Here is an 11,514-nt window from a genome sequence, read left to right as displayed (position 1 = left end):
TTCTGGTTATTTTTGTAGTTTCCCTATTCTCTTCTTGCTCTCTATTTCTGTGATTTGATGACTTTCTTTAATAATATTCTCTGATTCCCTTCTTTTTATTTTTTAAAAATATTTTATTTATTTATTTATTTTATAGAGAGTGAGAGAGAGAGAGCACACAGCAGGGGGAATGGCAGGCAGAGGGAGAGGGAGAAGCAGGTTTCCCGAGGAGCAGGGAGCCTGATGTGGGGCTCGATCCCAGGACCCTGGGGTTCTGACCTGAACCTAAGGTAGATGCTTAATTAACTGAGCTACCCAGGCTATTTTTTGTTTATCTATTATAGGTTTTTAGTTTGTGGTTACCATGAGGTTCATAGATAATATTCTATAGATAGCAGTCTATTTTAAGTCGCTTAAGTTCAAACACATTCTAAAAGCACTAGATTTTTACTTCCCCAACCACAATTTATGAATTTGATGTCATATTTTACATTTTTTATTTTGTGTATTCCTTAATTTTTTGCAGTTTTATACCTTTATTTGACAAATTGATGATTAGTTTTCATCCACTTTAACTGTGTGTAAATTTTTGAAAGTGGTGACAGGTAACCAATACGTAGACCTTGTTGATGAATCTTCATCCTTGTTATGTCTTCTGGACAACTGTACGAAGGCGGTATTGAACATTCCTTATTCCTTTGGCCCAAACAGCTTTGTTGAGCTTGGTGTCAATGCACACATCTGGAATTCCCACCTCCTCCAGAGCAAATTTCTGAATCTCTTTGAGTGCCCAAGGGACACACTTCTTGAAACTCACTCTATGGATATGCTTGTGAATGCGGATGGTGTATTCTCTGGTCACTATGTCACTGATAATAGAATGACTCTTCTTCTTCCTGCTACCCTTCTTTGCAGGAGCCATTCTGCCAGGCCCCTGGTTGGAAAGGAAGAGTGAGAGGTATTACGGGAGTGGAAAGCAATATTGGCTCCTTAACTAATTTTATAGATATAGTTGTTTTTACCACTTTTGTCTTTTAAATGCCATAGAAGCTTTACAAGTGATTGAACCACTACTTTTACTAAATGTTTGCTTTTACCAATGAAATTTTGTCTTTCATAATTTCCTTCTAATTATGCACCCCCCCCATAACTTAAGCCAGTAAGGATGGCTTAGTTGTGATAAATTCCTCTAACTTTTGTTTGCCTGGGAAACCCTTTCCCTCTCCTTCAATTCTGAATAATAACCTTGCCAGGCAGAGTATTCTTGGCTGTAAGGTTTTTTCCTTTCCACACTTTTGATTATACCGTGCCACTTCTTTCTAGCCTGCAGACTTTCTGCTGGAAAATCAGCTGATAGCCTTATGGGTGTTCCCTTGTACATAACTAGTTGCTTCATTTTCTTTATTTCTTTGAACAGATTTTAACTTATTCATTATTGTATTCAACATTTATATGCAAAATTTGGGTGACCCGTATGTAATTAGTGTAAAATTAAAAATTTATATTGCTTACTATCCATATGCTGTAATTGGTATACAGCTAGCTTAATTATATAAAAACAAAGCTCAAAGAAAAAAAATGAAGTTAATATATTTCTCATTTTTTTTTAAAGATTTTATTTATTTATTTGACAGAGAGAAATCACAAGTAAGCAGAGAGGCAGGCAGAGAGAGAGGAGGAAGCAGGCTCCCTGCTGAGCAGAAAGCCCAATGTGGGGCTCGAACCCAGGACCTGGGATCATGACCTGAGCTGAAGGCAGCGGCTTAACCCACTGAGCCACCCAGGTGCCCCTATATTTCTCATTTTTAACTATTGAACTGAAATTTCATTTGAACATTTACTGAAAATATCAATCTCTGTTAAGTGTTAGCCTAACTGACTTCTTAAAGTTCTGGCTTTGTAAATGAAGTGATGAGAAAAGATCCCTAGGTTTGTATATACTATATATTAATCAACCTATTTGCATAAGATTGAAGCTTATGGAAATTTTCTTACAGTGGTTAACTGAAAGAAGAAGATTAACATAAGAATACACTCTATAACTTATTTGTTTATTATTTAGAAATCAAAATTTCTGAGAGCAAACATTAAATTGTACTACCCAAAGGAAATTGTCTTGCAATTTTCAGAAGAGTAGGAAGAAAAGATTAAATTATTTATTAATGACATTTATACATTACACTTAACATATATTAATTACATATTATAGACATGTAATAGAATAATAGAATTTATATTTAATGAAATTTATATTAATATATTAATTAATATATAATGCACATACAATGAATAATTCTTATTAATTTATTAATGAGAAAAATCTTATCAATCAATTAATAAATTAATATGTTTGATTATGAGCGAGCACATGAGTGGGGCCAAGGGGTGGGACTACGGGACAGGGAGAGAGAATCCTAAGCAGGTTCCATCGCCGAGGGCAGAGGGGGGACACAGGGCTGTATCTCAGGACCCTGAGATCATGACCTGTGCTGAAATCAAGAGTCAGATGCTTAATCAACTGAGCCACCCAGGTGCCCCAAGAAGAAAATTGTTTCAATAAGACATTTTTTTTTTAAAGATTTTTATTTATTTGACAGACAGATCACAAGTAGGCAGAAAGGCAGGCAGAGAGAGAGGAGGAGGAGGCAGGCTCCCTGCTGAGCAGAGAGCCCGATGTGAGGCTCGATCCCAGGACCCTGAGATCATGACCTGAGTCGAAGGCAGAGGCATTAACCACTGAGCCACCCAGGCGCCCCGTCAATAAGACATTTTGATAGATGTAGGCATCCCTCAAGTTTTTCTTGAAGTAAAATAATTAAAATAATGTGAGGAAAACAATGAGGCCATCAAATATCAGCAAATAATTGTGGAAGAGGCATAAATTAAGTTGTGGAAGAATTTGAGAAATAAGTGTTAGAACAAATTACACTGAGAGGTTTGCTGTACAGTTGGAGGAAAGAATGAATGTTTCTATAATGTCTGGGTTCCTGTTGGATTCCACTTGAATTAAATGCTAAAAGTAATTTTTGAGTTTCATTTAAGCAGCGGTGATCCATCAACAGAGGTCATACTGCCTGCTTCACTGGAATAGTCTAGAAATTGGGGGGTGCGGTTTTTATCAACAGTGACTGGGGGTCACTTGCTGACATGTAATGGGTAGAAGTTGGGAGTTCTAGAAGTCTGCTATGTGTGGGATGGTTTTGTACAATGAAGAGTTGTCCCTTGTCCCACACAACTTCCAAAAGTCTCATTGGACATTCATGTAAGCGAAAAGCCTGCTAATAGCCTAGAACCTAAACTGTTTTACATATAAATACAAAATATTGCTTGCATACTTTTCATAGACACTGCATTTTTGGAGTAACCAGTGTACAAATGGAGGAAAAACTGTACTTTGTTTGGAACTTTGCTAAAAGCTGTTTCCCAATAATTCTCGTTCATTCATCAGTTACAGGCTGATTGCCTGTAACTGACTTGGCTGCAGAATCCGACCTGAGCTGATTTGAGGCTATTTGGAAAATTATGTCACTCACAGCAACACCTTTATCCGTCAACAGTTGTAACTGTCCCATTCAAATGTCAACATAAAGCAATTGTGTTGACCTTCCCTATTCAAGATGTCCAGATTTGAGGGGACCAGTAGCACTGTAATCACTTGCAAACTTACTAGAAATGCTCTGTCTTAGACCTGTGAAATCTGAATCCATATTTTAACAAGAACCACAGGTCGCTTATATACACATCAAAATTTGAGGAGCAATTATGTAGACCATAATTAGATGGAAATCTGTCTTAAATAAAAATGTATTCACTGCAGGTAATACCAACATCTGATCCTTCTATTTATGTCCTCTGATGTTGTTTGAGAATTTTACATATTGAGAGATAGTCTATTTCACTATAACTTACTTTCTCTTACTTCTCCTTTAGTGCCAATACATTATATGTGATTCCTAAAACTATGAATTAATTCCATTTCAAGATAATAAAGAGGTTGTTGCCACAATACAAAGGGTGTGTTGTTCTGATAGGGGCTGAGAGCTGCTGAATAATGGAAAGATGTACCAACAGAGTAAAAATATATTCCCAACATATATGAATTCCATAACAAAAACAGTGTTTATTGGAAAAACGGTGTCAATGTCACCACTGATGGGAGAACTGCTTTGTCTGGAATAAAATTTGTATTCTGGGATAGAGATACAGAAATAGCTTCAAAAATATGTTTATTCATTGTGTCACTCAGAGGTAAGAAGCTCTTGCAGCAAAGGAAGTGGAGCTAGAAGTGTACAAATCGTTACAAGATGTCGCCAATAGAGATAATAGTATAAAAGCCAGGGCTTTAAACTGTTGTAAACTATTCACTGTTCTAAGAAGATGATGAGTGATGTTGAAAACATTCTGTATCTTGGACAAGGTCTTCAATTTCATCATGGCTGAGTACTTTGCAGAATTGTCCAACATAAAGGAACTACATGTTCTTATTTTTAAAAAACATTAGTGTTCACATTCTGTCTTTTCTAGGATAACAAGTGCCTAGCAATTCTGTGATGGGACAGCAGAATTTTAAAACACCCTATACCTCCGAAATAAAAGTGTTCCTTTGATCACAAGTGGGAGTTTCTACTTTTGAAGGAAAGTTGGACTGTGGTGTGAGCGTAATGATAACATACCTTTGCAAGGGCTTCCTTCCTGACTGGCTTGAGAAAAACATGTCACCTGTAAAAATGCTCGTATCTGTCCACTTTAAAAAACTTGGAGGTAGACATTATGAATTCATTTTAGAAATCTTCCCCCAAATGACTATCAAATGGGTTTTGGCTCTCCTTGCTAAAAACAATTGTTAAAACTGTAAAAACTATAAAAAAAAAAACCCCACTAACCTCTGATTAGTTGACAAGAAAATACTGTTCTTTAAGATACTGAATGAAGGGGGGCCTGGGTGGCTCAGTGGGTTAAGCCGCTGCCTTTGGCTCAGGTCATGATCTCAGGGTCCTGGGATCGAGTCCCACATCGGGCTCTCTGCTCAGCAGGAAGCCTGCTTCCCTCTCTCTCTCTCTCTCTGCCTGCCTCTCCATCTACTTGTGATCTCTCTCTCTCTGTCAAATAAAAAAAAAAAAAATCTTTAAAAAAAAGATACTGAATGAATTGGTGAGAGTAGGAAAAGGCTTTTAAAGTGTTCTTTGACTGTAGAGTCTGTTCAGTTCTGTTTTAATTCAGGTCCCCCTGATGCCTTATCTGCAATTCTAAAACTCAAGAAACTCTGAAAACCAAGTTTTGTTCATAACTCACTTGACAACAAAACCTGATCTGCATTGGTTTAAGGCTATCAAGTATTGGGACGCCTGGGTGGCTCAGTCATTAAGCGTCTGCCTTCAGCTCAGGTCATGATCCCAGGGTCCTGGGATTGAGCCCTGCATCGGGCTCCCTGCTCATCAGGAAGCTTGCTTCTCCCTTCTCCCATTCCCCCTGCTTGTGTTTCCTTTCTCACTGTGTCTCTGTCAAATAAATACATAAAATCTTCCAAAAAAAAAAAAAAAGCCTATCAAGTGTCTTTATTTTACGTACAGTGTGCTTATTACATCTTTTGCTGCAGAACTATAAGGGGTTCAATTATGGGGTGCAATCCCAGGGCTTGCTGGGGGTGAATATAATATATGCTATATGAATTTTCCCAAATTTATAAAATTCTGAATATCTTATTTTTTTCTGGTCCTAAGGGTGTTGGAGCCCCCGGGCCTGTGCAGATTCCCAGCAGTGAACAGTGAACAGCATCTCAACAGTGAGATGAGGAAAGAATTCGAAAGTATTTTTGATGTTATGCAGGGGTCTTTTTCATTGTATTTTTATATTAAGGATCTATAACTCTGAAATTTGTCCCCTGATTTTTTGTTGTTATAAGGATAGTGCAGTTACATATTTGGGCAGAGGGTCTATAAGCCAAAGTTAAAATGTAAGCCAAATAAATTGTCCCTGATAAAGAAACCATTCATTCATTCATTCCACTTTGTCTTTACACAGAAATACTCTGAGCTCAATTGAAGTGTGAGCTAAGAGGTTTTTGAGAGCTGATTTTGCTCTATCTGGGGTGTGAGCATAGGGGTGTCCTGACTGGCCTTACAAACTACCCAAAGACACGAGTTTGAAAGTGCCCATCTGATTCAACAGACTGTACAAGTATGAGAACCTATGCCAGCAACAATTTAGAGCCAGTGTCTATCCCTAGGATTGCACTTCTCCTAGAAAATGAAAAAAGATGCAGGGAGACGAAAATATTTCCCAAACCCCTTAGCTGTTAGCAAATGTTTACCAAGAAAACACTTCCATAATTCTCTGGAGGTTCTCTAAGATTAGAAGGCACATGGGCAGGCTCCAAGTGGCTTTCACCCTGGGAAGTTTCGCTTTTCTTACTATCATTAAAGAAACCTTTTATAACTAGTCCTTCTATTTCTATTCTAAGCAAAAACATTTGCTCGTATGACAGACATAACTTTCTAAATCTAAATTGAACTAGGAAAGTATAAAACCAAACAAGTGTTTGCAGAAATATTTTTCTTAAAGAATGCAAAGAATGCTAATGATAATGGAGGAGAAGGGGGTCTGATGCTAGATGATTCTGAGACTAAAGGTGTCATATCTGATTTCAACCAGCACTGCAGTTAGGAACGAAGAGGCTGAATTGGTTGTATGTTTATTTAGGTGAAGGCTGAATAAAGAACTTGACGGGAAAGAAATCTGTCTGTAATTTTGAAATAGGAATATGTACGGGACAGGAATGGGACTAAAGGTGGTAGAACTAAGTTCTACAGGGGTAAACTCTAAGAGCTCAAACTTTCATTTCACAAACAAATAGAACATTTACCTCACTGAAGATAAAAAATGCAAAACGAATGAAACTAATTGGCCCCACTGATGGCTTCACTAATTCATCTCCCCATGAACTTTTTATTGTCGGGGAAAAGTAGTGGATACCCTTGCCAAATAAGGCTCCTCCTGAATATCTGGCTTTCTGAATATTGGTTTCTCTCCTACCTATACCAAGATACAGAATCTGACCACTTCTATCACCTCCACGACTCTCGCTCAAGTCCACCCTGCTTGGGCAGCTGCTGTGTCTTCAAGCTTCGACCTTCACCCCCGTGGGGTCTATTCTCCACGCAGCAGTCTGTATGGTCCTTCTGAAACAGAAGTCAGAGCATGACATTCTTTGGCCTGAAGCTTTCAACATCAACTGACATTAAATTCAGACTTCTTGGGCGCCTGGGTGGCTCAGTGGGTTAAGCCGCTGCCTTTGGCTCAGGTCATGATCTCAGGGTCCTGGGATCGAGTCCCGCATCGGGCTCTCTGCTCAGCAGGGAGCCTGCTTCCCTTCCTCTCTCTCTGCCTGCCTCTCTGTCTACTTGTGATCTCTCTCTCTGTCAAATAAATAAATAAAATCTTTTAAAAAAAAATTCAGACTTCTTCCTTTTAGAGACTAGCTCCCTGTTGCCCCTGTGATTTCAGTCTGTTACTTTTCTCCTTGCTCATGCCACTGTGTTCACCTTTGCCTCCTTACCCTTCCTTGAAAACACCAAACACGTCTGTCTCATGGACTCTGTACCTCCTTAGTCCCTCTGCCTAGATGATCTATCCTCAGGCATCCGCAAGCCTTGCTCCTTTCGTTCTGCTCCAATGTTACCTTACCCGGGAAGCCTTCCCTGTCTCCCCCAACCCCACCAGCGAAGCTTTTTTCTTTACCCTGGTTTATAGTCCTCCACGGTACCAGCATCTCCTCTATATTTCAGGTCTGTCTGCCTACAGACAGACTTCCATTCAGACAGACAGACAGAGTCTTCCATTCTGTTCAGGCAGTATCCTCGGCTCCTATAACAGGACCTGCAATATAGTAGGTATTTAGGACAAATGAATGGAGAAACACTTGTATTTGATGTTAAGTCTAAAAGCCAAAAATATATTAGTATATTTAGATAAAGCTGCTTTGGGGAAAAAAAGTTGTTTTTCTTTATTATGGGTTCCTAAAGCCATTACTTTCTTGGGATCAGTTTTTACTGTGCCATTTCTGGATTTTATGGGAAACTGAGTACAGTTGCTTTTATAGTTTACTTCAATATAATTGCAGCCATCAGTTGACATACACTTGTATTGTTCTAAACAAATATTCACTCTTTTAAGTTATTGTGTATGTTTTCTTATTTAATAATCACACCTTATACATATGTACAAATCCATGAAAATGAGTAGAATTCTATTTATTTATTTTTAAAGATTTTATTTATTTGAGAATGACAGAGAGAGAACAGGAGAGAGCACAAGTGGGGAGGAGAGGGAGAGGCAGGCTCCCCGCTAGGCAGGGAGCCTGATGGGGACCCTGGGATCATGACTTGAGCCAAAGGCAGACGCTTAAGCAATTGAGCCACCCAGGTACCCGACAATGAGTACAATTTTGAACAGCAAGTAAACATTGAAGATATAGAGATATTTTTAAAAAGTTATTAGATTTATTTAACGACTGTTGGATAAGAAAACCCTTCAAAGGGACTGGCTGAGGGCAACTGAAAAGCTTCATCTCAGGTGTTTCAGCTGGAGCTGAGGTGTCAAGGGTGGCCCCTTTTTAAAGAGTCATGCACTAGACAGCCCATAAGCTGAACATCGCTGGGAGAAATTACAGAACATGAAGGATCCACAGAGAGCTAAGATGAAGATATAGACACACGGAGCTTTGACATACCTTGGTAACATGTACTCTGTTCCTCATTCTCTCTTGAACCCCTTGGTCCTAGCCGTGGTCATGCATTTTAAAAAATTTTAAGTCTCGAAAACCACACCATTCTCATCTTTCTGTCATTGTTATGATGGCTGAATTGATTTATGTCAGCAGGTGATCAAGGATAAAATACCTTCCTCCATACTTTGCATTTTTAGAGTAGCTATGTGCTGTGGTTCGTTAATTAGCATTAGTAATTAAATGTTTATAAATGGAGTGAATGGTTGCTAATGGGGGGACTCTCAGGTGGGCTGGAAGACGCAGAAATCACACAGGTTATGTCAGTGAGGCAAACAATGCACACAGACGCTTGCCATCTGAAAGAAAAGAGCACTGGGGGCCCACAGACTTAAGGCAATGCTGGGGACAGCAAATGCTAAGGAAGTGCAGAAGGTTAAAAACAAAAAAATCAGGAAGTTGGAAACTAACTGTCTCTCAGTGGGTTGCCCTGGTCAGGGCAAATCTGCTGCTGGAGCTGCTTCTGCCTCTGTTCAGTGAGTCCTACCCCACACAGCTCTGGTTGCTTCCTCATTCCTTGAGATTCCGTCCACCTGGCTTTTGGGGTAAATGGAGTGGTGGTGGGAGTCAGAGAAAGGATCTGCCCTTTGCCTTAGAGACTGCTGCCCCAAACTGCTGTCTTGCTGAGACTATACACATTTGGGAAAGGGTGCTCTATAAGAAAATGGAACTACCAGGAGTGCCTGGGTGGCTCAGTCCATTAAGCGCCTGACTCTTGATTTCAGCTCAGGTCATGATCTCAGGGTCATGACCTCAAGCCCTGCATTCAGCTCCATGCTGGGCGTGGAGTCTACTTGAGATTCTCTCTGCCCCACCTCCCTTTCTCTCTAAAGAAAAAAAGAAAAAGAAAGAAAATGGGACTATTCTAAAAGATGATAGATGCTGGGCATCCCAAACTGACCTCGATGATTTGGGCAACAATGTTACATATAAAGAAATACCATGAGGGAAAATCTGGGGGAGCACACTGGTGTGCAAATTTTATAAAGCAATCTATAAATAATATGTGTATTAGTAATCATTATATTTTATAGACTGTCCTATAAGTAATGTATATGTATGTATAAATAATGTTTCTTTTAAAAGCATTAATGCAAATTAACAAAAAAAGCAATAATATTACATAAAAAACCAAGCAATGGATACTAATATACCATTCTCAGTCAATAGTACAAACAGTAAACATGAAAAAATAGTGTTCATCATTATTGTTATTGAGTAAGTGCTGATTAAAACAAGATATGATTTTGATCCATCACATTTTCTAATATAGGCAAATGATACTTAATAATTGGGAGGTATCTTTGCAATATCTCACAGAGCTTTGAAATGTTTATAAACGTTGACCCAGTCGTTCCACTTTAAGGAGTTTCTCCTAGGAATTTAGAGATCTCAACAAAGATTGGTATTCACAGTGTTCCTTCTAGCATGTTTGTAAACTGCCCAAAGGTCTGGAACATCTTCAAAGCCATCAATAGATAAATAGATTAAAAAATGGCCGGAACATTAAAAATTATATTTAAAAAATTAGTCACAGTAAAAAAATACTCATAAATACTGAAGCAGTGAGACAAGCAAGATTCTAACTTGTATAGCATGGTGCTAATTTTATAATAAAAATTTGTTTATGGTTTGAACAAGAACAAGAAAGGAATACATCAAAATGTTAACAATGGGGTGATATGTTGGGGGGGTTAGAGGTAATTTTAATTGAAAGTATTTGTTTTCTGTCGTCTCCAAAACTCTCTATTTTTGTAAAATAGAAATGTAGAAATTAATAAAAATGGGCATATATTTCTTTTATACTGAGAAGAAAAGATGAAAATTAAAGAGGATTTAGAATATCATTTGTCTGATAAAAATGTCAAATGTGTATCCACATGGATATATAAAAGGATTTTGCTGTCACTTTTTTCTTCACATCTCTGAAGATAGGCAAGATTTGGGAAAATAACAGCAACAACCAACAATCACCAATCGCTCAGGAAAATAGAAAGAATTACATAGAGTCATACCATATCTAAAACTTCTCTTTGGCAGTCCATAACGGCCTTTTACTATTTGATTCCTCTAGCACAGGGAAGCAGAAATTCAATTATTGGCAGTGCACTTAATTTTATTTTTAATCACAGTTAATAGAAAGACCTATTGTTTTAGGTTTGGGATGCAGTTTTTATAGCCTGCTGCTTCTCAATCAAAAGCATTCTAATTTCTAAAGACAAGCTTGTAAGAGTGCAGTTAATTGTGTGTAGAATTACTTACCAAATCATCTGTGACTAATAAAACTTGAGAAAGAAGAGGAGGAAAGAGCATCCGCCTTTCAGTAACATGCCTGTCTTACACCAGCCAAACTCTCCTTAGGCAATACTCTGTTTGGTCAGAGGGCCATGTGTTTAATTGTAAAAATCTGTGAGTATCTTAGGATGTAAAAGACATCAATCATTTCTGTCAACAAGGAAAGAGTGACAGCTGTGTGACTCTCCTATCATTAGGAAAAGATGTGCTCAAGAGAAAAAAATGTAGTCTTGGGAGGGATGAGCAACTATAGGTTACAGGAAAAAGAGTTCCAGACTGCAATTTCACCCCCCCCCCATTCCTTTCCCAGGACTGGAATATTATATTTCTCATTTCATGTAGTTCCATGTTTGCAGGAAGACATTATGTAAGTCCGCCTGTCTCAGCTGTGCAATATCCATTAAGTGCTTTAAAGTGGCCATCATTATTAACAGTTTGCTGTACGTGGAGGGATTGCT

At 38.4% G+C, this 11,514-nt stretch overlaps 1 long non-coding RNA gene and 1 pseudogene across 1 annotated transcript; both read right to left on the bottom strand.

The window, feature by feature from the left end:
• Positions 1 to 464: 464 nt before the first annotated feature.
• LOC125081378 (60S ribosomal protein L31-like) lies at positions 465 to 901 on the bottom strand (annotated as a pseudogene).
• A 5,382-nt stretch (positions 902 to 6,283) lies between these two features.
• Positions 6,284 to 11,173, bottom strand: LOC125100428 (uncharacterized). Its single transcript, XR_007127551.1, has 3 exons — positions 11,024 to 11,173; positions 7,717 to 7,854; positions 6,284 to 7,157 (listed from the first exon to the last, which is right to left on the bottom strand). It is a non-coding gene; the product is annotated as an uncharacterized LOC125100428 (long non-coding RNA).
• Positions 11,174 to 11,514: the final 341 nt, after the last annotated feature.

Source organism: Lutra lutra, chromosome 1 (genome assembly GCF_902655055.1).
Source record: "Lutra lutra chromosome 1, mLutLut1.2, whole genome shotgun sequence".
Taxonomy (NCBI): Eukaryota; Metazoa; Chordata; class Mammalia; order Carnivora; family Mustelidae; genus Lutra; species Lutra lutra.
This window is presented reverse-complemented; position numbering and strand designations above follow the sequence as displayed.